We start from the raw sequence: 6538 nt of genomic DNA, 5'->3' as shown, positions 1-6538 counted from the left end.
CTGCTCCCACAAAACCAGTCCATGCCATATTTTGGTTTTCCTGAATTCTTTAATCCTCCCACATGACCACTCACCCCAGACCAGCTACCCCACTTCCACTTCTTCTAAAACAGGTGGTTTTGAAGTGTTTTTCTCTTTTCCCTTTGGAGTATGAAAAGCACATCCTTGATGAGGGGCTTATGGATGCCTGCACAGGGAGGAGTGTGATGACTGGTGAAAATAAGGACATTTCTGTTCTAGTGCTACTGCACGTGTATCGAAATCACAGACCTCCAGCAGCGTAGTTTCTTTGTGAGATAATATCTGTGATTAGAGTTTTTATTGGAACTTAAGAGTTACCAACTGGAATAATTTCCCCGAACCCTGTGTTTGCTTTAACCAAGGTGTTTACCTGCTTCTCTCAGTGTTTGGTGGTCAGCCTGTGGTGACTCACAGAGAGCTTTGCCTGCTCATGCTGCTCCCTCCAACACTGTTTAACTCTTCCATGGGTCTAGAGCAAGTTCTGCTAGGACACAAGGACTAATAAGTGTCTTTTCCTAAAAAATCCAAAAAGTCCTGGCTATTATGGAATTCCTGTTGAAGACTGTTTACTATGCTGCCCCCTAAAGAATCTTCATTTTAATTTGTCTGAATTAAATGCTAAAAACAGTTCAAATATTGGATTTTCTGTCAGGAAGCACATATATAGGCCTGCTACTGAAGCTGACAGGGGCTTGAATTATTGCTGCAAAAGGTTTTACGTGTTCTATAAGTTTATATAAATTTCCTTGCAAACTTGGAAAATTTCCTTTCCAACCTTGTCCGGTTTTAAAATGAGAAAGTGATTTTTTATATTCCTGTTGCAATGGAAAGGTTGACCTGAGTTATCGTCACATGAATGACTTCAATTAATCAAAAACGTAAGTAAATAATGGAATTATAAGATTCTATATTATTCTGTGAAGTCCTTAGAAAACCAGCATGATAACTTCAAAAACACAGCAGATAAAGATATTTACATTTAGACTTATGTTGATTCTTTGCTGCTTTCCTTTCTTCTCCTTAAGAAAAACCTGAACAAAAAACACCACAAAACACTGCTTTAGGCAAAAGCTGTTTCCATCATATTATTTTTTTTTCCAAGGTAAAGACTCAGTGCCTAGACTTTTAAACAAGTGCTTTATCCTTGAAAATTAAAATAAAATATTTTCATGTAATCAGTAAATTTTGTTATGAAACTTTACAGCAGCTATATTAAACGATAAGAATAACTACTATTTTGAAATTCTGAACATCTCATAATTAGACCAGCCTTTAAGAAATATTCAGAGTTAAGGCACATTAGAATGTATTCCACAACATGGAGACAGCCCTGACAAAGAAACATTATTCTTAGATTTACAATTAATTACCCTTATGTCTATACCTTGCATTCAATTTGCATATCTTAAAAGTGCTGTAAATTTCATAGCACTCCCTTGTTATTTAAGATCATTCTGCTTTAGTAAAAGTTTCCACAGTGATAACTTTCTCTTGATTATGTAGTTGTGAGGTCAATAAATTTGGCTTTACTTGGCTCTACAATGTTATAATTTTTCTTTTTTTGTGTTGTTTTTCATTATTTTGCTCCTTGTTCCTCCTGCCCTCTCATTTATAATCCCCTGAAGAACCAGCAGATAGAGAAATCTGGCTCGAAGACGAAGTGAGTGGTCAGATCTTCAGATGTTATCTTTTTCCCAGAACGCACTGGTACTGGGTGTCTGACATGTTCTATACATCTTTCTGGTGTCAACCTCATTAAACAAATACACCTTGATGTATAGCTCTCAAGAAATGAAATTTCATGCGATGAATTTGCTCTATATCAGCTCATGCTCGCCCTCTCTCTCCCTCACTCTTTTCTACCCTGGGAGTAATTTTACTTGTTCTTGATTTCAAGCATAATTTTAGAGGTGACCATCCATAATTTTTGCACCCTTAGATTTGTTGGTGATTTCTGATATTTAAGGAATGTCTGTGTTTTTTTCTCACAGCTTGGTGTTTCCTGCTCTCTAAACATGGAATCCTTGCCTCTGGCTAAGGTGTGGTACATCCAGGAGCTGGGTCAGAATGTTTACTTTGGTCAGATACGTGCAGGGATTTTCTCTAAATATTAGACAGGTTGCAGCATGTTTGTTGTAAATTCCATAGACTTCTATGAATAATTATATAAAAATGTCCTTGACCTGTGTTTTATGCTCTAATTCAAGGTTAACACAATATCCTGTGAGTCAGAAGGGTGTTGAACACTTTGCCAGAATAGTAATTATTACTCTCATCCTTTTTTCCTCCTTTCTTCCCCTCTTCAGTTTAAAAGAATTTTAAAAAGAAATGCAGTTTCAAACTAAAATAAACCTTCTTTAATGAGACTATATATTATTTACAGAAAAATGCCACTAAAGTCAATTAGTACTGGTCTCACCACTGGGTAGAATTGAAGCTGTTGAATTCTTTTTTTAATGTAGTTCATTGAAGTCATTACTGAATCTGGGGCAATATTCTATTTTTAATCAATTTAAAAGATATAATGTATGAGAAAACAGCAACACACTGTATGGATTTTTATAGATTCACTGCTGCAAAAGATACACAGACAAATGTGTAAAGTTTATGCCCATCTTTCTTTTTCTCAGAAAAATTATTTGAATGTTACTTTAAACAGGTAATTCCTTATTTTCACCCCCTGTATTGTTAATTGGTAGTTTATTAGAGCTATTTAAAAGGTTATTATTGCAGCTTCTTTCATTTAATATTTTACTGTATATCACTATTATTTAAAACTACTTTGCTGGATAACAGCAGCCATCCAAAACATTGTCTGTTGCTCAGAAACAGAAATAATATATTAATGGAAAGCGGAGCTATTGTGTTAAACTAATGACTGGTTATACTTCATATATTAAACAAATCCTCACAATACAGTACTATGAAATGCTTTCTTATTGAGTCATCCGATCATTGTGAACTTTAAAGCTGAATATATGTTTCTAAAAGGGAAGAATCTGTCTGTTTTCCCTTGGGATGTGATGTTGAAGTTACAGGAGAGAACAAGTTGCGAGGTTTAACAGATATATTCATCTCTGCTTTTCAATTTCTCTCAGGCCTTTTAATATATAAATAATTTTGAAGAACTAAAGTAACCACTTTTAACCTTATTTTAATGGGCCTGGTAAAAGCAAGTGTTGAATATGGCACTATTCTATTAGATTATAATATAACTTTACTATTAAAACGATTTTTAAAAACCTTCCCAAAATTCCAATAACAGTATTTCATGGAATAGAACATGGTAGTGGAGATTAGCTAGCCCTAGAATACCTTGGCAAAAGTGTTCAAGTAGCAAGAGTTTTTCTAGTCTTATGTCCTATATACATCTGTTAAATTACTCAGCGATCTCATTAAATAAAGCTAATGTACTTGTAAAACAGTAGGGAGAGACAGTATATCATTGTAACTGTTAGAAAGAGCCATTCTGGCAAGGAGGGAGCCAGGAAGGCTTGGTGTATGCTGGTCAGTGGAGATGTTTCTAGGCCATAAATCTTGGCCCTTTCCTGCCTAGTTATTGTGTATTTCTTTAGGTGAGAGATTGATTGTAGCAATGGAAGATGAATTTGCCCATAGACCCTTTCTTTTTTTCTGTATACTCCTGATGCCTCGCCAAGGTGATAATGCTTTTTTTTTTTTTTTTTTTTTCTGCAATCATTTGTTTCAGATTAAAAGCGTGAAACTGCATGGGGAAACACAAGAAGGCTTGTCTCTGCAGACAGGCAAAGGTGAGGGCATGAAGATGTATAACTGTCCCAGGTGGGAGAAGAGTACACTTTACCCCCTCAGGATTTGAATCAGGTCTGTCTGAAGGAGAATGAAATAGGGTAAAATTGAGAAAGAACCCTGATGTTTCTTTACTGTGCATTTTGAGGATTGTATTTTTATTTTTTCTTTCAAGTATGGCTGTGTTATGCAACTAAAATATTTTATGCTACTAAAATATTCCTTACCTGTATTCTTATTTCTGAGCAAAAGGCCCTGGAACTGCCCTCTCTGTGTCCTGCCCAGCTGTTTGTGCTACAGACTGAGCAGGGGATGCTTTTCAGGAATATATATGGATGCTGAATTTATAAGGATCAATATAGTCACAAATGTTGTACAACATGTCAGGATATCATAAAAAGCAGGCAGTTCTATATAAAATATCAGCTTAATCTCAGAGATTTTAAAGCCTCATTAAAATGTGGGTAAAGTCCATATATGGAATGGCAGCATTCAAAAGGTTGAAGTTGTATATCTGTGGTGCAGGGGTTTTAACCATTTTATCTGAATGTCAGTTGACTCATTTGATCACAGTTGATATTAATGTGTAACAAGCTGAGATGATGGGATGGATCATATGCATCTTACATCCAATGGGATTTGTTGTTTTAGGTTTGGGGAGCAGGATGTAAAAAAACTTGACCCTTAATTTTTGAAGTCAGAGGTTCTAAAATAGAGATGACAATTGGAGATCTCATAGCAATTAAATTTTACATCACAGGACTTCCAGGCAAATTTTGCAAGTCCTAATTGGGCAGAAAGATGGGGTGGCTCAGTGCCTTTCCTGGTGCCAGAAGGGCAGTGAGGAGTGGGGTTGTGGCTGGACTGGGAACCTGGTCAGAACAGACACCTTAAAAAACAAGAGGCAACATCTGCAGCTGCTAGCAACCTTAACACTGAAAATTGAAAATATCCAGGTTCTTGCCTGTCTATGGAATTTAGCTGTTCCAGCTTAGTTCTAGTTTAATGTTTTTGGGTTTTTTTCCACTAAAAGGTTGTGTTTGTTCCCACTTGCAGTGCTGTTTGCCAGATTTGTGGCACTCTGAGAGCTTGCTGTACACATCTGCCCAGCAAAGTTATCTGGTGGTGAGAAATCCAAGGATTCTGAGCATTTTTTCATGGAGAAACTTTGAAAGTCAAGCAAATACTTTTATCTTGACCTTTCTGCAAGGCTGCCCCACATTCACTAGTTGTCAGCACATGTTTGTCTGGAGTCATTCGTCACTGCCATCCGTCACTCCTCTGCCATTCCCATCAGTCCCATTATCTGCGATCAGGAGAGAGCTGAGGATGTAGCCTGAAGGATCATTAAACCTCAGCTTCCAGGTACTGCAGGTAGTCCAGGTGGTCTGTTGTTATTTATAATAAAGAAACAACACAGCAGAACTGCCTGGCAGTGGCCCATGAGGCCCAGAGGAAGGACGGGCTGAGGGATGTCATCACTGAAGGACAGCTAAAAGTGGACTTTCTTCCTCCCACACTGTAAGCAGAGAGGATTTATTGAACATCTGTTCAGTACATGGCTGGGAAGATTGATTAATTTAATTGCTCACACTTTGCTTAAGTAACATTTGAATACTTAATGTCAGGTTTGAAGGATATTACAACATTTACTCGCACACCTTTTTAAAGAGGCAGAGTTTCTCATTGCTTTTTGTGTCTTTCAAGGAAGTTGAAATGCATCCTGAAATTTACTTTGCCCAGAGGTCTGGGAAAACTGGAGAAAGTGGAAAAAGCTCCTTTCTTCATAAATGCAGGTAGATATTTTTTGTGTTTTAATCACTGTGGTAAATTATTAATGTAATGAGATGGGATCATCCTTACTGAATGGTTGTAATTTTCTTTCTGGTATCCAGGATAAAGATAATTCAGCATATTATATATTTCTGTACCCTTAACAAAATATCATGGTCACATTAAAGGAGTAGATAAGTTAAAATCAAAATAATCTACTGGATATTCTATTCAGAGAGGGTACTTGGGAGGAAATTCCCAAGATCCTCTTGAGGAATCCTACCTATGTACCAAGGGGAAAACATTAAACAGTGAAACATTTAGTGCTGCTTATTTCTATACATGCTGTACACATCTGAAAATTTCTCAGCTGAAAAGTTTATCTGATCAAAGTCTGATCAAAAATGATAAAACCCAGCTGAAATGTAACAGGCATGTTATAATATTTGGCCCAAAACCTAAACCCTGAGCAAGCGTACCGCAGTTCACAGTACTTACAAGAGCAGCAAATGCTGATATTATTGCCTGTATGTCTGTAGCAATGTCTGTGGCTACCAGCAAATGCTTATTGTTTAAAGGTGAAACTTATTCTTTCACTGCAGTGTAGAAGTGCCTTTACATTTGTCACCACCAGATGTTAAACTGAGAAAAAGCAGACTGATAGATAGGGGTGCATGTGCAAAAACTGATTCTGTATGAATTTTTCCCATCCGAAAAGTGATTTTTTCTTCTCATCCTCCATGCTCTAGTAAAGATGTTCTTTGATCTCTTAGTACAGCTGTTCATATTAAGTCTGATAAACAGTCAGATATTCTGTTAGATACAAGATCTTTAACTATTTGTCTTTGTGTGTAATTTGCTTTGGAACTCTTTGCCCAATAAATAGTAAATGATACTGACTTACAGCCATGTATTTTTATTGTCTAAGATACCATATATAATGTTCTCACAACAATGCTTAACTCTGAGAGGGTAG

General features: G+C 36.6%; 1 long non-coding RNA gene across 1 annotated transcript; it reads left to right on the top strand.

Annotated features, from left to right (window-relative positions):
* The first annotated feature begins 3728 nt into the window (after nt 1-3728).
* On the top strand, nt 3729-5726 carry LOC148183165 (uncharacterized). The gene is made up of 3 exons (XR_015773777.1): nt 3729-3791; nt 4846-5154; nt 5497-5726. It is a non-coding gene; the product is annotated as an uncharacterized LOC148183165 (long non-coding RNA).
* Nucleotides 5727-6538: the final 812 nt, after the last annotated feature.

The sequence above is a fragment of the Pseudopodoces humilis genome, chromosome 14 (genome assembly GCF_049639895.1).
Source record: "Pseudopodoces humilis isolate 2021_Gansu_Grassland_sample_001 chromosome 14, ASM4963989v1, whole genome shotgun sequence".
Classification (NCBI taxonomy): domain Eukaryota; kingdom Metazoa; phylum Chordata; class Aves; order Passeriformes; family Paridae; genus Pseudopodoces; species Pseudopodoces humilis.
This window is presented reverse-complemented; position numbering and strand designations above follow the sequence as displayed.